Raw genomic sequence first — 20,523 nt, forward strand, 5'->3', positions numbered from 1 at the left:
CTCTCTTCTTTGCACATGTCTAATCTAATCTAATCTAGTAGCTTAGTTCGGCAATGGATTTTGCCCTAATTTTTCAATTGCCTTTTCCTGAACTTTGTTTAATCTAGGTATGGAGTGATACTCCATAAAAGAGAAATAGACCACCAAATTCAGATAATGACTTCAAGGGCACTGTATGTAAAGTCCACCAAATGTTGTTGTTGAAGGTAGTCTCCCAAACTTTGTATTCATAGACAAACTATTTTATATAATTTTAATTTACAAAAATGGATGATCTTGGTCTTGAACTTCACACTTGTATCAACAATGTGTGAGTAGATGAAAAGTTCGCCACTTTGCACAAGACTGCTGATCTTGCTCAATTACTCATGTAGACAAATAAGCATATTACTTTTCTTTGGTGTTCAACCTCTGAAACTAGTACTGATATTGCTCATTGCCACAACATATGTGGACATATGCTTTTCAATTATGAATGGTATTAAGAAACAATTGCACAATAAAATTAATTCATGAGTGAACGTTTAATTTCCATGTGAAGAAAGGTATGTTTTTAGCTACCATTGATAATGATGATATGTTTTCTCTGAAATGTGAGCGACTTTACATTCTTCTTTAATTTTTATGGTACTTTTTTTATAAATCTCAAAGTGACTTGTCATTTTTTCGCTTCCTTCAGGAAGATTAGAAGTTGGACCTGTATCTATAAAACTATTTTGGTACTGCTCAATATACAATATGTAAACAAGTGCTTTTATAACTTTGTCCAACAGGTATGTCTTGCACTCTTCAGTTTTTAATGCAACCACTAGATGTGATATTGTATTTCTTTTTTTAATTTAGTATGTTGTCTATGAGCGTTATACTCTAGTAGTAAAATAATATGAAATTGGCTTTACACTTGGTTAATTCATACAAAATTGTCACAATGACTTAACGAGTGAACCCATTGGCCAAATTTTCTGGCTCCGCCCCTGCGTATAGTACAAACCAGACGATATAGAAGGAATTTTCTCATGTACCTTTTTGCCATATCTGTGATCTTTAGTAAAGAGTACATACTCCTCTTTGTTGTCTTCATGGGTTTAAATATGAAAACCACAGGTATCTTGATAACTGATCAGGATACTTGATGAGTCGGGATACAATAAAGTATCCTCAATCGTCACTTGTCTACCACTTGGGAGGATGGATATGGCACGTTCAGTACCAACAATCACTGTATCGCGTCCAACGATAGTTAGAATATCTCTATTCATCTTTTTCAGAGTTTGAAAATATCTAATCTCCCTCGGTATGAAGTTAGTGGTACCACTATCCACAAGGCATAATTCCTCTTGCATAGGATTGTCCCCGTAGAAAATGGCGGCGAGTGCTCCTTTTTCTTTGAGCAACCGGCAGGAGCTCTGCCTTTTCATTAAGAAGAAGAGAATTGACCAGTTTATAAGGAAAACTGGCCGAAAACCGATACATCTGCGATACACGCACATGCCAGCCCCGAGGCTGCGCACCACTCGAGTCGACGACACTGTCACCCAAGTGACCAGAGACGACACCCTACAACAGAACACTGGGCTCCGGAGCCACCGCTTCGACATCCACACCGGCCCCGAGGCCACGCACCAGCCTAGTCGATGGCTCCGCCACCCTAGAGGCCAAAGCCAACACCCAACGCACACGAGATCTCTGGCGCCGCCGCACCGACTTCCACTTCGGCCCCGAGGCTGCGAACCACCTAGTCGATGACCATGTCGCCCTGGCGACCAAAGCCAACCACCACATGTGGGAGATACCCGGAGCCACCGCTCCAACTTCCATGCCGGCCCCGAGGCCGCGCACTCGCCTAGCCGACGACGAAGTTGCAAAGCCACAGGGCCACCGCCAGCAAATGAAGGACCAGACCTCCAAAGGCGTCGCCCCCAAGAGGGAAGCGACGAGGAACGCCGCCGACGCCCACTTCGGCCAAGGCCGAAGTTTGGGTTTTCACTCGAAGAGCCCGTGGCTGAGATGACGAGGGAGGTGAAGGGGCTCCACGACGCCGCCTCCAACAAGGGAACGACGTCCTAGGACACCGTCGACGCCGGAATCGACTGAGGTCGAGCTAGGCTTTCACCCGGAGCTCACCAAACCCATCTTCACCACAGCCAATCACCACCGACAGTGGCCAAGCACTCTACACCGCTTGCCACCGCCAACCACCTCTTACACGGCAAGCAAAACCACCACGGCACCACGGGTCGTCATGGCAGCCCAGCACCCACCGCCTAGAGCGGCGCCGCCACGCCGCCATCCTCCCTCCTCGCTGCCGCAGCCAACGCGCCACAGCGCTGCCCGCAGCCCGCCGAACTCGAGGCTGACCACCACGCACCAGATCCGAGGCAGCCTCGCCCGGATCCGTGCCCCAGACGCCGCCGGGACCCGCCATAGGAGCACCAGCAAGCTGGGAACACCTCGAGCCGCACCTCTGCCGTCCACCACACACCAGATCCGCGGGAGCCCCGCCTGGATCCGCGCCCCGGACAGCCGCACCGCCACCAGCGCCACCGGCCACCACCGCGCCACAGCCGCCCGTCACCAGATCCAGGCGGACCTCGATCTGCAACCACCGGCGCCGGGGGCACGCCCCACCCCAGACGCAGCCAGCCACGCCACCAGAGGAGCCCGAGCAGCACCGCCGAAGGGTCCTCCGCCGCGCCACCGCCACCCGCGAGCTTGCCGCGCCTCGGACCAACGACCCCGGCCCGCGCCAGGACCCTGCACGCGAGGGGCGAGAAGACCCGCCGCCGCCGACGATGGCAGGGCTTCGCCCGACCGCGTCCTATGGCAGCGGCGGGGGAGGAGGGAGGGCGCGGGGAAGACTAGGGGCGGCGGCGGGTTCCTCCCCGTCGCCCACGGGAGCGACGCGGGAGGAAAGAGATGTCTCATGATTTATGGTAGCCCATGTAGGAGATATGCCCTAGAGGTAATAATAAATGTTATTGATTATCTCCCTGTTCATAATTATGTTTATGTTCCATGCTATAACTGCTGTGGTTCCCGAGCCCGTATATCCATAAAGGCTCTGGGGAGAACCCATATGCACGTGTGGAATAATAAACGATAAAATGTATTCCTAGTCATGCCTCTAAGACTAGCTCAAGTGTTGCATGATGATTATGTTTTCCCAATCATGGGCATGTCTATGCCAAGCAACTTTGAGGGCACAATGTCAGGAAGGACATTTGTGTTGAATCGACCCGAATTGATGTTATGCTATGAGATACATTCGTCACAAGTTTATTGGTACATAACACAGAGATGGTTAACGTTTGCATGATTCCTTAGACCATGAGAGTATCGAGTTTCTTCATGCTTGCTTCATGAACTTTGGGGTTTGTTAAACGTCATCCGTAAATGGGTGGCTATTACGGCGGCTTACGGGTTCATGGAAAAGTGTGTCAAGTAACTTGATAGCTCAAGATTGGGATTTGCTCCTCCAACGATGGAGAGATATCTCTGGGCCCTCTTGGTGTTACGGTATCCATCATCGTCTGGCCAGACACTTTGTGATTTGATCACGGGGATGCCGGAACACGATAACGAGAAAAGAGAACAATACTGGTAACGAGGTAACTAGCATAGTGGACAAGTTGTTGATCCACGGGAATGCCAACATGTCTCACCTCGGGTATTTGTAACATATCGCGAAGCAACAGGAATAGCACACGGCAACTGGAGGTTCACTCGAATATTTATTCGTGTGGGTATAGGGGTCAATATGGGTGTCCACGGCTCCGATGTTGATCATTGATCGGAAGGGGTTCCGGGTCATTTCTATACTTCACCGAACCTATAGGGTCACACGCTTAAGGGTCATCTATCTGCTGAATACTAGACAGGGAGTCTGAGAGAAAATCACCGAAAAAGTTTCGGACAGCGGAATCGTACCGCAGAGAGAGGTCATCGGATAAGTTTCGATGATACCGAAAAGTTGTTTCGGGATACACCATTAAGTCAAATTGGTTTCGGCACATGCCTGATAATTCTTGGAGGATGCCAGAATCATTCTGGAAGCTTTTTGGAATTTTCTGAGATAAAAACCGGAAATGTTCCGGAGCTGCCGGAGCCACTTCAGATGCGTTTCGCAGATGAAAATCACTAAAACCGGAATTGTTTCGGAACGCGTTGAAAATCATTTTAGTGGGTACTAGAAATGTTCTTAGCCCACATAAATATTTTCAGTTCGATCAGACGCTGAAAAATGTCATCGTGAATAGTGAAAATCAGCTTTATGGTTACTTTCTGGAAAGCCACCTTTTGGGGCTTTGCTCCAAAAGATCTTGGGGATGACATGGATGGATAGGAGCCATTTTTTGGGCCCCTCATGGGGGTGTGGCCGGCCACATGGGGTATCCCCCCTTGGGGACCCTCTTGTTCCTTGGTTTCACTCCTAGGTCCTTGTGGAAGGACTTCATTCATGTGCATTTTGGGTTTTTTGTGAAACTACCCTACCCCCTTGGGATTTCCTATAAATAGAGGTGGAGGGGCAGCCCTCCACACTCATCCCTTGCTCTCATACACATGCCATGCATTATCTGGCTTCTTCTCTCCCTCCCACGAAAAGAGTTTCGTAGAGCCGTAAGGCTGTCTAGGTTCCGGCAGGAACTAGTTCTGGACGGCGAAGCCCTGCCGGATAGATGACACTGTATGTGTGCAACTCTGTAGAGAGATCGTAGTTTCGGTCTTAGTTCGTGAGTGCCTCCCGAAGGGCTGTCCGTGTGACCGTCCGAGTTTCGAAGGTCCTCCCGAAGGGCTGTCCGAGTGACCGTTCGAGTTTCGAAGGTCCTCCCGAAGGGCTGTCCGCGACACCGTCCGGGGGACTGTTCGACCGCCTCCCGGAGGGCTGTCCGAGGAGCAGATGAGGGTATACATCCTCGCGGTTGGGAGGTTGTAAATCCTAGCTGCGGGGATCTGCACCGCCGATCATCATCGACTCTACTTCCCGCTGCGCTACGAGTCGGTAACGAAAAAGATCAAACCATGTATGCAGTCTCCATAGTGGTCCTGGGCTGGTGCGTAGGTCGGAAAATTTTTGTTTTCTGCTGCGTTCCCCGATAGTGGCATCAAGAGCCGTGCTATGCGTAGATGCAGGTTTCGATCTAGAATACATGGAGATGTATGGGTATTGCATAATATAATTAGGTAGTAGATGAGATCTATTGCTGAAAATTATTTATGCGGGTGACAGATGAAATCTGTTACCCGACGTTCTTGTTGCTTCCCTAGAATTTGCGATTGCTCAATCTCGAGACAGCATGGTGGAATTTGACAAAGTTCTGGCAATCCGTGATCCTGATTGATCATGGAAGTGCTATCAGTTCTTTGGGTTCTGCCGTAGTCAAAAGAAAGATGAAATTCGCAGATGAAAGGGCATTGCAGATATTATCTGCACGGGGGTCATGCGTATGACGAAGTTTAGTATGGGGCTCGAGATTTAATTATCTCGTGTTTCATACACCCCGAGATGTTAATCTAGCAACTTGAATAATCATACTTGATGATAAAATGTTGGTAGCTGCGGTTTAAGTCAAAACCTTAGAAGCCACGTAAAATAAAATTTTGCATAAACCGATTAGAGGTGTCTAACTTGGTTTTGCAGGATGTGCATGTGATGTGGTATAGCAGTGCTCATACTAATTCGATTATGTATGAGATGACTATATGATGTAATTTGATTAACATGACCTGCGTGTCATGGTTCGGCATGATGGCTGGAGCCATATGATTGCACTTTAATGACCTGCGTGTCAACCTTAAGTAATGCATTAATTTTATACGCTATGGAGATAGCAATATTATCTGGTGCATCGACAAGGTGGTGGCAATCTTCGCGAAGGTGAACACCAACACGAATGCCGAAGACGAAGAAATGAAATACTTCTCCGTCAGAAAGGGCTATACCATATCATGCTATTATGAATTGCCTGAGATGTTTATCCCTTATGTTGCACCCTTCTTGATTGCGTGGTAGTCGCTTTTTATTAGGGTGATCTCTCACAAAAATACCAAGTAGTTAGTGTTCTCCCAAGTGTAGCACCGTCACGGCACCTATCTTTTCGGGGTGCGCCGTGTCACACGGGTACGAACGATTAGAGAAGTGTGAGGCGGGTGAGTTGAGACCTCGCAGCAAGATCACTTGGTTGTCTTGACGTTCAGGCATGACCGTCATGAGCTCGGAACACACGCATCGAAAGATGAACAAGAGTCACATAGAGATGTGATTGGCAAGTTGGCCTACCGGTTGAGATTTTTCATCATCAGTGGTGTTACACCAATGGCGAACAATTGAAATGTGGGTCTTGTATCACTCACAATCAATTTTGAGAGATATTGATTTGAGTGGGAGCGCACTGTTGAATTAACATGTTTAATTCTCAGTGCAATTAATTATGAACACTGTCTAAGTGTTTCTTGCAAAATAGTTGTAGAATAATGGCTCGCGTTTCCACCTTCCCTATTAAAATTGAATAGCTGTTAAATATCTGGTTAAAACTTTACGATTGGTAACGTAATATGAGGATTGTCCTCAAAAGTGCCGAGAAGGACTTTGTCCTATCGCATGCTTTCCGTATCCTCCCGCTCATGCTATGGATCATGTGACTCTCGTCCTTCGATCCAAAAGCTATAATTCCGTTTCAGTCAAGTGCAATATGTTTGCTTCCATGAAAACCAAACTTCAAAAGTTGGGATAGTTATATGATATTCATGGAACTGGAAATTATTTTCAGATACAAACAAAGCAATGTTTGTTTGCAAGTATTAGTAAAAGTGTTTACTATGCATTTGACTGTTGGGAAAGGGATCCAGAAGAACGCCTGTCATATAATGAAAGGTGAATAAAACAACAACTTAAAGAGAAAGGAAGTGTCCAAAGGGTGTTAGTATGACTTACACGCCTAGGAAGTCCGGGGCTAACGCCACTCTTAAGTTGGGTGCTTCTTTTGGGAGTAGGAGAAATACTAAAAGTTAAACTATTAGAAGTATAAAGGCAGAAAGAAAGATGACTGGAATATCCAGCTCATGTATGAATGTCATACAAGTTTTTGATGTATAGTAGGCTGGTCAAAGATATAGTTCTTGGGAATTATGGTTAAACATCCTAATCACTAATTATTGGGTATTGTGAGTTAATCACAAAGATACCCGCTCGATTGCATTCAATTGCGAATCACTGTAAGAGCTACTATGGCCTAAAAAGACAAGCCAGAAATGAGGTTAAGGTATACACAGGGAACATAGTAAATATTACTATACCTTCCATCGGTGTATTGCCGTCTGTATTTATTTTCATAATTCATTTAGAGTTTTACAAACTCTCGCCCATTGCATAAGGTATCTTGCAAGAAGGTTGTTCATAAGAGAACCTTTTATGTTCGATGTTATGAATAACACAAGGGCCATACTTTCATTATGAATGAGATGTATGTTATGAATATTGATAATAATACAATACCTCTGGGTTTACTTTCATAATTCATTTTAGAGTTTCATACATTCTAGCCCATTGCACAATGTTTGTTGCAAAAGAGTTGTTCATAAAAACAACAATTGTTGTTAAGTATTATGAATAACATGAAGGGCCATGCTTCCATCCAAGATGGGACGTATGTTATGAATATTGAGGGTAATATGATACATCCATAACACTAACGCTAAATGTCGCAAGACTAAAAGAATATCACACAAGTGTGGCACTACATTTGGTCACATTGGAGAAACCCGCATGGAAAATTCCATTATGATGGATTTTGAAGTCTTTTTGATTTTGAATCATCTGACACTTGCAACTTTCCTCCGAAAAGTGAAGTGACTAAAATACCGTTCACAGGCCATAAGGAACGAACAACAAACTTATTAGTGATCATACATTTGATGTGTGTAGTCCGATAAGTGTTGTTAGTGGTGGATTTATTTATCTTCAGAAATGACTCAAGTAGATATATGGGTATTTACTTGATGAGACGTAAGTCTGGATCTTTTGAAATCATTCGAAAGGTTTTCAAAAATGAAGTAGAAGTTATTGTAACAAGAAAATTATCTTTCTGCAATTTGATTGCACAAAGGAATATTTGAGTTACATGTTTAGCGAATGTCTGATGAGTTGTGAAAGGGGTTTCATAACTTGCACCTCCCGGAACACCACTGCAAGTGAAAAGTCCGTGGAGATGTAATCTAACCATTTATGACATGGTAAGGTCAAAGATGACATAAATAAATTTGCCATTATCCTTTTTAAAGTGATGCTTTAGATATTGCGGCTTTTACGCTGAAAAGAGCTACATCGGGTCTGTTGAAATGAAGCCATGGTATGGTACGCCCAACCATGTTGTATCTTTTTCTTAACATTTGGAATATGGGGCTTGTGTAAAAGGTTACAAACCTATTCCAAATCAGACAAGTGCTACTTTGTAGGTTATCCCAAGTCATTGGGTATTCCTCCCTCACTATACCGAGGCAAATAGGTTTGCCACAAAGAACGGTATGCTTTTAAAGAGAATGGTTCTTTCTAAAAGGTGAGTGGGAGAATAGTGCAACTCGACGAGATAAACAGTATCTTCATCAGATCAAAGGAAAGAGACCTTGGAAGTAATTCCAGAGTTTCCTACCGCGACTGATATGGAAGTCTCTACAATAAAATGTATGAACTTCGGTCGAACTTGCATCTGAACCACGTAGGCAAGGCTCGTGCAAACCTCTCAGGTGCGCAAACGAGATATTGTTGTTAGACAACATTATACCTACGATACACAAGGAAGCGTTGATGGGCCCTGACTCCAGAATTGGCTAAATGCCAATACAACCCGAGTTAGTTTCCATATAAGTGATTCAAGATTAAAACCTTGATACACCTTTCGGAAGACTTAGAGTCTAATGAATATTTATGGAACTTAAAACTGATACGGATAAAAATGTTTTATCCATAAAGCTCGACTTGTTGAAATAACAAGTTCAAGAGTTGACTACGATGAGGTTGTTTTCATCGTAGCGATGCTTAAAGTCGGTTCGGGTTGAACTAGCCATTAATACATATTTCAATCATGAGATATGAAACATGGATGATAAAAGGATTTCCATCTGATGGAAATGAAAGCTAGGACTTGTATATGATACAGTCCAAAGTAATTTGTCGATCCAGAGGATGCTAGTAGGTATGCAAACTTCAGAGTTCCAGCAATGGACAGAAGAGAGCAAAATGGAGTTGGAATCTTCGTGTTTTGATGAAATGGTCAAAGGGGTTTTGACTTCATCAATGAGTAAACGAAGATGCTTGTAATTCAAGAAAGTAAGTGGGAGCGTAATAATATTTCTAAAAACCTTATGTGCTTGGCACATTGGTAATTGGAAATAAATTTCTTGACACAAATTAGGACTTCATTTGAAAATAGTTTTTCGATGAAGTGCTTAGGCTAAATAGCCTCAATATTAGGCATGATGATCTATGGAGATAGATTTACCTAATGGGGCTAAGCAATGAATACATATTCACAAGATGCTAAAACCTTTTAGCATTTAAAACGCCAAGGAGTGATTCTTGCCAAAGTCACATGGAAAGAGTTTTTGCAAGACTCGGTGTCCCAAAACACTGATGAGTAAAATACATGATGCAGATTCCACACACTTTTGTGTTTGGATTAATCATGTATTCCATGGTATGTAAAACAACCAGATATGTCCGATACTCCCAAGGTGTTGCGAGTATGGATACCAAAGTGATCAAATTACTGATCATGGGACAACAGTGAAAGATGTCACACAGTACTAGAGTAAGTACTGATGACATGGTTTTCTCGCAAGCAAAGATCATGAAGAGTTCGTTGTAAAATGTTACGTCGATACAATCTTCATCTTTTCTCCATGCGATTTTCGATTTAAATTAAGGGTTTTGTGTAACACACAATGTGGTGGCACAGTTAGTTGGAATTTGTTCAAACTAGTTACTGTGGCGAATTCTATAACAGGGGCTAAGTATGTTGACGCTTTAGAAGTGACAAAGAAGATGTTGAATCATATAGTTCATTCATGAACTTAGTATAGTTCCAAGATGGATTTGCTCCTCCAACGATGGAGAGATATCTCTGGGCCCTCTCGGTGTTACGGTATCCATCATCGTCTGGCCAGACACTTTGTGATTTGATCACGGGGATGCCGGAACACGATAACGAGAAAAGAGAACAATACTGGTAACGAGGTAACTAGCATAGTGGACAAGTTGTTGATCCACGGGAATGCCAACATGTCTCACCTCGGGTATTTGTAACATATCGCGAAGCAACAGGAATAGCACACGGCAACTGGAGGTTCACTCGAATATTTATTCGTGTGGGTATAGGGGTCAATATGGGTGTCCACGGCTCCGATGTTGATCATTGATCGGAAGGGGTTCCGGGTCATTTCTATACTTCACCGAACCTATAGGGTCACACGCTTAAGGGTCATCTATCTGCTGAATACTAGACAGGGAGTCTGAGAGAAAATCACCGGAAAAGTTTCGGACAGCGGAATCGTACCGCAGAGAGAGGTCATCGGATAAGTTTCGATGATACCGAAAAGTTGTTTCGGGATACACCATTAAGTCAAATTGGTTTCGGCACATGCCTGATAATTCTTGGAGGATGCCAGAATCATTCTGGAAGCTTTTTGGAATTTTCTGAGATAAAAACCGGAAATGTTCCGGAGCTGCCGGAGCCACTTCAGATGCGTTTCGCAGATGAAAATCACTAAAACCGGAATTGTTTCGGAACGCGTTGAAAATCATTTTAGTGGGTACTAGAAATGTTCTTAGCCCACATAAATATTTTCAGTTCGATCAGACGCTGAAAAATGTCGTCGTGAATAGTGAAAATCAGCTTTATGGTTACTTTATGGAAAGCCACCTTTTGGGGCTTTGCTCCAAAAGATCTTGGGGATGACATGGATGGATAGGAGCCATTTTTTGGGCCCCTCATGGGGGTGTGGCCGGCCACATGGGGTATCCCCCCTTGGGGACCCTCTTGTTCCTTGGTTTCACTCCTAGGTCCTTGTGGAAGGACTTCATTCATGTGCATTTTGGGTTTTTTGTGAAACTACCCTACCCCCTTGGGATTTCCTATAAATAGAGGTGGAAGGGCAGCCCTCCACACTCATCCCTTGCTCTCATACACATGCCATGCATTATCTGGCTTCTTCTCTCCCTCCCACGAAAAGAGTTCCGTAGAGCCGTAAGGCTGTCTAGGTTCCGGCAGGAACTAGTTCTGGACGGCGAAGCCCTGCCGGATAGATGACACCGTATGTGTGCAACTCTGTAGAGAGATCGTAGTTTCGGTCTTAGTTCATGAGTGCCTCCCGAAGGGCTGTCCGTGTGACCGTCCGAGTTTCGAAGGTCCTCCCGAAGGGCTGTCCGAGTGACCGTTCGAGTTTCGAAGGTCCTCCCGAAGGGCTGTCCGCGACACCGTCCGGGGGACTGTTTGACCGCCTCCCGGAGGGCTGTCCGAGGAGCAGATGAGGGTATACATCCTCACGGTTGGGAGGTTGTAAATCCTAGCTGCGGGGATCTGCACCGCCGATCATCATCGACTCTACTTCCCGCTGCGCTACGAGTCGGTAACGAAAAAGATCAAACCATGTATGCAGTCTCCATAGTGGTCCTGGGCTGGTGCGTAGGTCGGAAAATTTTTGTTTTCTGCTGCGTTCCCCGATAGCCCAAAAAACCGGCGAGTGCTCCTTCCCTCCCTTTCTTTCTCTGTTCTCTCTCGCTCTTCGCTGCTAGTTCTACGTGTGTGATAACGCGTTTTGAGGCGAAATGGAAACTTCTATTGATCAGGAGTTGCAGATTACAATTTATACTATCCGAAGAGTCACGACGCTAGGAAAGGATGCGTCGGTTCCGGAGAGAGAAATGAGAGGCATCTATTGCGGGTGTAACCGCACGCCGTTTGGGAAAGTGGAGATTTTTCCCTAATTACATGTGCTAATTAATCACAACACGCCTTCCACGGCCAAAAATCCTCGATTTCGAGGAGCCCACCGCTAGCCCAGCCAGGTGGCACGGCTAGCGCGGATACACCTCGCCTCACCAGTGGATCTCGTGCTATGTATGCCTCCCCACGAGCACCACCTCTCACAAAATCATCGAATCTGCGAGGCAACGCCTTATTTCGTGCTGCCCCGAAGCTCAACAACCATGGATCCATGCCGCCGCAAGCTTTTGACGGCCGACCCACCCCAAGCTCCTCCCACGCTGCCCGCCTGCCGGCTAGCCCTACCAAGGCGTTGCTCTCCATGGTCTCCACGGGCTTGTGTGTTGGCACAGTGGTCGGCTGCGTTGCACCCCTCCATCCAATGATGAATCCGGCAGCCACATCCTCTTACCCATCATCCTCTCCTGCTCCGCCACGAAGCACCACCGGTAGGCATGAAAGAGGTCCATCTGCGGCGAGGGCCTCGCGACCACGGCTTGCAGTTCGGGCGAGGACGACACAACTCGTAGGCTCGTTCGATGCCTTGTCGTCCTTCCTCTACCTTGACACCGAGCATGTGCGCCTCCACTCTCGATGCAGTCGAGCATTGAGCAGGAGGGCAATGGCACCTACCGGAGTTGGCATGTAACACCGGCGACCCCTGCTTCTGGTGGTTTGCAGGTGGAGCGCACTGTTGCTGGGGCGCTCGTGGATCACCGGCGGCTGCGCCAGGCAATATGCAGTGTTGTTGGTGAGGCGTGGCACCCATGCCACCAGCTAAGCATACCGCGACCCATCTTGGCGGGTGCTATGTCCATCTCAATGGCTATTGGTGCAGTACTCCATTGCAGCAACCCCATCCATGCCACTAATTCATCATCCAAGCCTCCAAGGCATCATAACACCAATCACATAATCCCTCCGTTTGCTCTAAAAACTTAATTTTTTTTAACGAAGGTTGTAGGTGTGATTGGTGCTATGATGCAGATCCATACATAAAAAAAGCATTAATGCAAGCTGTCCGAGCCGATCCATACAGAAAAAAAAAGCATTTCATTGGAATGCAAGCTACTCAAAATCATCAGAGTATTAAATTTAAACCTATCCACCCAACCACAGAAAATACAAGCTATGAAATGCAAGGCTTTCATAAAATGGTTTGATGGTTAAACAGGTTTTACCCAAGCAAGCATCAAACAGAGTTTTTATTTTCTTCTTGCATTGGAATAGAAGATACGATTGCAGATCCAGGACCAATATGATGAGCCAAACAGCATACAAACATTCTTCTTTTGTTCATAAAAAATACAAAGGACCTCAATCATAATAAAAAATTATATCTACCAACCCTCAGAGGCAGTCATCATGCAACGCACCACAGTTCATCTACAGAAAACAGCAACAGCATACGAAGCACAAGCATAGGCAAGCTAGCAATGCTTCCATGAGTACCATCACCCAACCATGCAACACAAAAGCAAAAGCCGTAATATCTAGGATGCCGGATCAAAGTTTTCTAGCAAGCATGTACACTATTATCTGCCTGTTATCAAGCGGTAGACCAACCACCATATTCGTGCTCTGTCCATTTCCGTACATTCAGGCAGCAATGAACACTTGTTCAACATTGTTGAGGGGGCTTCCATGCTCCACCATTGCTTTTCAATCACTAAAGACCTTCAAATCACATATTAAGACTTCAAAAAAAATCAACATCTAAATGAAGCACATAAAAGGATTAAGAATGGATGATTTCAGCTTCAGAGAATAAAACCTGGCAGGGCCAAAACCCAGGCAGCAACTGCGAATGTTTGAGAAACAAGCCAATACAATCAAACAAGCAGCGAAGAAACAAGCAGCCTTAAATTTGTCATCACTGCCATACCATTTCCCCGGTTGATTGAATAAAATTGACTATCACAGGAACACAGAAGGCATGGCAAATGTTCATAGCTAACAGAGACATGGCAACAGTCCCATTTACATACAGACAATTAGGTACTTGCAGGAAAAAACAGAGTAATCAAAGATTAAAGAGAAAGAAACCAGAAACACCAGCTGAACCAAACGGCGTTTAAATGGGGATTCCAGCCAGACCAATTAACAACAGTTATGAGGACACTTGCAGAGAAGAAGCAGCTGTTGCTTACAATATGAGAAGTAAAAGACCCAAGCAGTATTAAACCTCAGAAAGCCGCAAATATATCGTCATTTGGAATCTGACGGTAATTCCAACATAAAAGCTAATCATCATAGGATTCAATTGCATTCTGGATCTAATTTGGAAAACAAGCTCTATCATCAGAATATAAATGCCTTCTCATTCACAGGAATCCATTGATACTGACCAAATCAACAGCAGCAAAATTATCACTGGTGGATTCAGATGCAAAGATGACATCATATGGACAGTTTAGCCACCCTTGGATCAAGTGTTGCATCATGCATCAATACCTCATCACTAGACTGGAAGGTAAGAAGAAGCAAACAATCAATGAAAGCGAAAAGAGATTAAGATCAAGTTGCTCAGTGGTGGCAATATTTAATTGGTTCGATTCTGCCAGCGATGTCGTCAATGCTTTCAGAAGAGGGAGCTTGTTATCCTCATCGCAACTACGTTGCCCAAAACAAAATCAAACACAAAAGGACAACGAAAAGAACAATGAACGGCAGAGAAAATTAGGTATCGGATGGCTCGGTTCAGCGGGATAATCGGCATACAAATCAACTCCTGAGAGAAAACCTGTGATTTGGTCTGTTGAGCTTGAATATTTGCAAATCGTCACTGCCATCGCCCAAGAAAAAGATCCAAGTATGTAAACAAAACAGAACCAACTGGAAGACGTGACGGAAACAAATTTGGGAGGGATAAGTGTGCAGCAAAATATTGAATCATCATCTACCGAGTCAGATTCAGAAGTATGTCAATCAGCACAGATCCAACAATGCAGACCTAAGACTGGGGCGACAAATATGAAATCATCATCCTCAAACTTTTTCTTGCAATCAAAACTGAATTTACAAAATCAGTTAACAAATCGCCAACAACAATACAAGTAAATCCCAAAAACTAGAAAATGATTAATCTTTCATCATCTCGTTTCAGACTCGGTTCAGTATATAGGCCATCATGTTGGCAAATCAAACCAATAGGGAAATTAATCTTTCATCATCTCACCTCCACTGATTAAATTAGAAAATGATTAGATTAAATTAGTCGTCATGGAACATAGCAAAGGATACAATGATAAAGCAAGGACTTAATCTTGGAAGCAAGAGAATGATCAGACTCGGTTCAGTATTTTAGGCCATCATATCAGCCAATCAAACCAATAGGGAAATTAATCTCATTCATCATATCATCTCTGGCCTGCTAAACACAAAATTAAATATATTTTTTAAAAGGAAAGTACCAGCAAAGAAAAATACAACAATGAGGGCAGATGCATCAGATCTCCAAGGTGAAAGAGTGTGACATCACAGAAATGCCTCAGATGCAAATTAACCATAAACTCATGTATCCTCATCTGCATCGACTATGCCCATTCCACTTAGAAAACATAGTTTTTATATCTGAATTGATCTAACATTGCTTGTTTGTGTTTTCAACGGCACTAAAATCATTTTTTGTATCATTCTACAACAAACACCACCATATCTTTGAAACCGGAAAAGCTTAAAACAAATTCATTTCTCTTCATGTCAAAGAAGGCAGGATGATCAGATTCGGTTCAGTATTTAGGCCATCATGTCAGCCAGTCAAACCAATAGGGAAATTAATCTCATTCATCATCTCATCTCTCGCCATTTAAAACCCAAAACAAAAGATTTTTGAATTAAAAAGGAGCGAGGGGATGCATCAGATCTCCAAGGTGAAAAAGAGTATGACATCACTGAAATGCCTCAGACGCAAATTACCCATAAACTCGTGTCTCCTCATCTGCATCAACAAAGCTCATTTTCAACAACAAAAAGAAACTGACCAGCAAATTAAAAAAGAGAAACTCAACAAACTGGCAAAGTTCTCTTTCTTAATACAAAAGTATGGGGTATGATCAGATAGAGCTAATACATGATTCATTGGACATCATATCATCCATCAACAATGTAATTATATCCTCATCTCACCCAAATGAGTCAAAGATAAGAAAAAAATGAACAAGGGAAAAGGATATTATCAAGCATGCATCAGATCTCCAAGGTGAAAAGGGTGTGACATCACAGAGATGCCTCAGACGCAAAATACCCATAAAACTTGTGTCTCGTCATCTGCATCAACAATGATCCTCCAAGAAACAGCAGCAATAACAAGAATGAAACATAAATTTCTAGAGAAACTACAGACAGCAGAAGAGAAGATAAACAAAAAATATTGTTTAACCAAATACTAGGCATCTGAGAAGCATGCGGTATTTCTGGAGATACTACAAGTTCGTACCACATCTGAGAAGCATGCGGTATTTCTGGAGATACTAACCAGATAGCAGCGTCTTTTCTCGAGATACTAACCAAACACCAGCGCCTAATCAAAACAGAGGGCTAGCAAACAGGTAGGCAACTTTCGCATGCCACTACTGTGAGGTTCTTTCAAATCCCTGATAAATCTACAGAATTGTAAGACCACTGTGCAATGTGCACCACCATCACCTACTGGACCACGGAAGTGAGCCAATACAGAACGGCGACGGCGACGCAGATCAGTGTGGCATCGTCTCATACACGGCGGCGATGAGATCCGCCGGTAATCAGTTTTTGCGATGCGGGAGGACAGATCAACAATCCATCCGTCCGAGGGGGAGCAACAGCAAACTGACCGAAATACAATCTGAACAACTAGCATACACTACGATACGACTCGCACAGCCGAAAGACAATAGAACTAGGCAGGGCGGGGCGGCTGCTAACGCCTGGAGGTCCTGAGGCGAGAAGGCGGCGGGGAACGGGGTCGTTACCGAGCTCGTCGTGGAGGCCACGGCGGTTGCGGCCGGAGGAGAAGTGGCGGCGCAGCGAGGGGCGGGGGCGGGGTCAGTTGCTGGATTGCTGCGTATTATAGGGTTTGGGATTATACAGACCCGGTGTGGGCTTTGGTGAGCTTGGGCATGGGATTGTCCAGTGGCCTTTTGGGCCGAATTTGTTTGAACATTGGTTATTATTAGGAACTATAAGCACTGGCCCAGAAAAAAAATGCCTGAAAAAAAGCATTGGCCTTTTTTCTCAAAAACAAAACTTGATAATCTCAAAAAAAAAACTTGATAATCTTAATGCTTGAATGTCTCACATGGTATGTTTGTATATCTCAGATTTCTTGTTGCAACATATTATTTATGTGCAAATATTTGGGAAACTTGGCTGAAATCTTTCCTAAATGATTTTCCGGTGCTAGAATCTTTGTTAGAGTCGTGTAGGAAAATTTTGTTTCATCATACCTCATAATTCTGGTGGCATCCTCACCGCCTCCATGGTGGAGGTAACCATATATATCAAACTTACAGACAGACTATCAAACAAACACCTGAAGAAGCTATGGAGATGAACAATGTGTTGGCCGGATACTGGTGGAGTGATACTGAAGAGCAAAAGTGCATGCCTTGGGCAGCATGGTGGAGATTATGCGTCCCAAAGAAGTTGGGAGGCATGGGCTTTCGAGACCTGCATGCTTTTAACCTAGCCATGCTAGCTAAGCAAAGTTGGCGCTTGATTAGTAATCCAGATTCTTTATGGGTGTGTGTTCTACGCACAAAATACTTTTCAGATGGGAACTTACTGAAAACAGGCCCAAAAAAGGGTTCCTCTTTCACTTGGTAGAGCATTGTTGATGGTTTGCAGGTTTCTAAAAGGGGGCATGTATGGAGGGTAGGATCTGGTACAAAAATCAACATCTGGGAGGATTGGATCCCCAACAGTCCTACAAGAAAGGTTCTCACCCCAAGAGGTCAAATCATTCTCAAAACAGTTGATGAACTCATAAACCCTATGATGGGAAGGTGGGATGAGTATCTAATCAGGGATGTTTTTAGGCCCATTGATGTTGAGAGAATACTAATGATCCCACTTAATGGTAATTTACTGGAAGACTTCATTGTGTGGAATAAGACAAAGTCATTGTCGGGGGTGTCATGCGACATATGCCAAAGGATGGCTTATCATGGAGGGGTTAATAATACGTCGCCAGTGCCAGGAAACGGGATAAGGCGCAAACATGCACGCCGGCGAATCTTACCCAGGTTCGGGGCTCTTCTAGGAGATAACACCCCTACTCCTGCTCTGCAGGGTCTCCGCATGATCACTCAAGCAACAATGGTGGCTACAAGCTTGCTCCATGAGCTGTTTCTCTAGAGGGGGAAGAAGAACAAGGCTAGCCCTAGCTTCCTCTCTCTATATGTGTGTGTGGATGAACTGGGGTCTGAACACTTTGCATGGGTGCCCTAGGGGGTTTATATAGGCCTACCCCCTGGGGGTACAAAGGTAATATAGTCGGGTGTAGGACCCAGCTGTCAATGTCTACGATCGCCGGCTTCTCCGTCGTCCGCTGGGGCCCGCCGCCTGGTGGGCCCTGGCGGCTATCTCATACTTGGTCGACAGGCCGCACCCACCGCTTGCGGGTCCTGCCGGTTGCTCAACACTGTAGCTGTGCTGCTAATGACGCATGCTTTATCGGGGGAGGCGTGGCTACAGTATCGCCGCCTGGCGGACGTTCACTGTAGCCACTCCCCGTCTCTTCTGGTTTAATGGCGCACAAACTCCAAGGAGAGGAGGGCCGCCTGGTTAGGGGTCGGCCTCTCCCCGAGCCGACTGGTCAGGGTTCGCCGCCTTCTGGATCCTCGCTGATGGGTAGGGCCCGCCGCCCGCGGGCCGTACCGACAGTCCGTCGTGGGAGTATGGGTCCCTCTAACAGGGGTGATGTCATGGGCAGCGTGGTAAGAGTGTCGCGCCGGGCGGGAGATCTCCATCTGGTACAACGCACTGTGGCCATGCTTGGCCCTGGATTCGGGGGTGGCAGGGCGTGCTATAGCCACGCCCCGTCTCATCGTATTTATGTGGGTGTAGACTTTGAGGATGCCTAGGGCCGCCTGCTAGGAGCCGGCCTCTCTGGAGGCCGCCTGCTAGGAGTCGGCCCACCTCGTGACCGCCTGCTGGGCTTTGCCGTCTCCTGCAGCCGGCCGCTTGGACCAGCCGGCCGCGAGCACTACAAAAAAAAGACACATCCATGACATTTAGGGCCGAACAATTTTTTTTCCTGTCATACTTATGACACTTCTACGATGATAATTGTGACAAAACCCGGTATCATCATAGATGTGGTGGGCTCCTACTTCTATGACAAAAAATCATGACAGAAAATGGGCTTTTCGTCCTGGGCGGGCCGGAGACGCAGCTGCATGACATTCTTTGGGCCGTCCATGACGGAAAAAACCATGGTAGAAGCGAGGGCGAGGAAAATATCGGGGAGTTCCCGGTTACGGTGGCTGGTCGGGGGCCGAGCGATGCGCGTTTCTCTCGTACGTACACGCGCGTGTGCGAGGCGTTGGGCTCTAACTGAACCCGAGGGAGGCGTTGGGCTCTAACTGAACTCGAGCGATTGCACTGCAGGCTACGCGTTACTGAACCCGAGCGATCGATCGATCCCTTGCTGTTAACTGAACCCGATCGAGCGATTCCTTCGCTACTGCTGCTAACTGAAGCCGATCGATGCTACCTCTGGATGAACAGTGAGCGTTGTTGGGGGATTTGGATGAACAATTCCCGGTGGGGGTTGGATGAACAGGACCTCGTGGTAGTAGAGGCCGTTGCCGCTGGATGAACAGTACCCCCGATCGATCGAGCCGGTGGATGAACATGACCCCGTGGAGGGCTGGATGAACAGGACCCCGTGGAGGGCTGGTTGAACAGTAGCCGGTGGAGGGCTGGATGAACAGTAGCCCGTGGAGGGGTGGTTGAACAGGACCCCCGTGGAGAGGGCTGGTTGAACAGTAGCCGGTGGAGGAGCGCGCGGTGGAGGCTGGATGAACAGGAGCCCGTGGATGAACAGTCGCAGGTGGAGGCTGGAGGAGGTCGACGGTGGATGAACAGAAGCTCGTGGAGGCTGGAGGAGGTCGACAGTGGAGATGAACAGTATCCCGTGGAGTCCGGTTTTGCGGGACGCCACACCCCTCCCGACGAACACGACCCCCGTTTCGACCGTAGCGCTCCAACACAAGTCTGTTTCCTCCGTTTTGCGGTACGCCACACCCCTCCCGATCAACAGGACCCCGTTTCGACCGTAGGAGGTCGTTTCCTCCGTTTTGCGGTACGCCAGACCCCTCCCGATGAACAGGATCCCGTTTCCACCGTGGCCGGTCGAACACAAGGCCGTTTCCTCCGTTCTGCGGTACGCCAGGCCTCGTTTCCATCGCCTGTTCCGTCCAAGCCGGTTGGCTCCCGATGAATAGCACGCGTTCCGTTGCCACCCGATGAACACGACGCATTCCGTTGCCTCCCCATGAACACGACGACAACACAGTTTCTTTGTTCCGACCCAGCCACAGCCATGTACACGAGCCCTGGCCGT

General features: G+C 46.0%; 1 long non-coding RNA gene and 11 other non-coding genes across 12 annotated transcripts; all 12 read right to left on the reverse strand.

Annotated features, from left to right (window-relative positions):
* Positions 1-13,209: 13,209 nt before the first annotated feature.
* Positions 13,210-17,005, reverse strand: LOC120964251 (uncharacterized). Its single transcript, XR_005755952.3, has 2 exons — positions 16,928-17,005; positions 13,210-13,652 (listed from the first exon to the last, which is right to left on the reverse strand). It is a non-coding gene; the product is annotated as an uncharacterized lncRNA (long non-coding RNA).
* LOC120965741 (small nucleolar RNA snoR77Y) lies at positions 14,154-14,235 on the reverse strand. The gene has a single exon (XR_005758765.1). It is a non-coding gene; the product is annotated as a small nucleolar RNA snoR77Y (small nucleolar RNA).
* Positions 14,352-14,443, reverse strand: LOC120965764 (small nucleolar RNA snoR31). Its single transcript, XR_005758787.1, has one exon. It is a non-coding gene; the product is annotated as a small nucleolar RNA snoR31 (small nucleolar RNA).
* LOC120965608 (small nucleolar RNA R30/Z108) lies at positions 14,498-14,593 on the reverse strand. Its single transcript, XR_005758651.1, has one exon. It is a non-coding gene; the product is annotated as a small nucleolar RNA R30/Z108 (small nucleolar RNA).
* Positions 14,665-14,768, reverse strand: LOC120965735 (small nucleolar RNA Z107/R87). Its single transcript, XR_005758759.1, has one exon. It is a non-coding gene; the product is annotated as a small nucleolar RNA Z107/R87 (small nucleolar RNA).
* Positions 14,880-14,965, reverse strand: LOC120965756 (small nucleolar RNA U31b). Its single transcript, XR_005758780.1, has one exon. It is a non-coding gene; the product is annotated as a small nucleolar RNA U31b (small nucleolar RNA).
* On the reverse strand, positions 15,254-15,340 carry LOC120965728 (small nucleolar RNA Z102/R77). Its single transcript, XR_005758752.1, has one exon. It is a non-coding gene; the product is annotated as a small nucleolar RNA Z102/R77 (small nucleolar RNA).
* Positions 15,416-15,511, reverse strand: LOC120965723 (small nucleolar RNA Z101). The gene has a single exon (XR_005758747.1). It is a non-coding gene; the product is annotated as a small nucleolar RNA Z101 (small nucleolar RNA).
* On the reverse strand, positions 15,690-15,775 carry LOC120965729 (small nucleolar RNA Z102/R77). The gene has a single exon (XR_005758753.1). It is a non-coding gene; the product is annotated as a small nucleolar RNA Z102/R77 (small nucleolar RNA).
* Positions 15,827-15,924, reverse strand: LOC120965721 (small nucleolar RNA Z101). The gene has a single exon (XR_005758745.1). It is a non-coding gene; the product is annotated as a small nucleolar RNA Z101 (small nucleolar RNA).
* On the reverse strand, positions 16,025-16,105 carry LOC120965733 (small nucleolar RNA Z102/R77). The gene has a single exon (XR_005758757.1). It is a non-coding gene; the product is annotated as a small nucleolar RNA Z102/R77 (small nucleolar RNA).
* Positions 16,156-16,253, reverse strand: LOC120965724 (small nucleolar RNA Z101). The gene has a single exon (XR_005758748.1). It is a non-coding gene; the product is annotated as a small nucleolar RNA Z101 (small nucleolar RNA).
* Positions 17,006-20,523: the final 3,518 nt, after the last annotated feature.

The sequence above is a fragment of the Aegilops tauschii genome, chromosome 5, assembly GCF_002575655.3.
Source record: "Aegilops tauschii subsp. strangulata cultivar AL8/78 chromosome 5, Aet v6.0, whole genome shotgun sequence".
Taxonomy (NCBI): Eukaryota; Viridiplantae; Streptophyta; class Magnoliopsida; order Poales; family Poaceae; genus Aegilops; species Aegilops tauschii.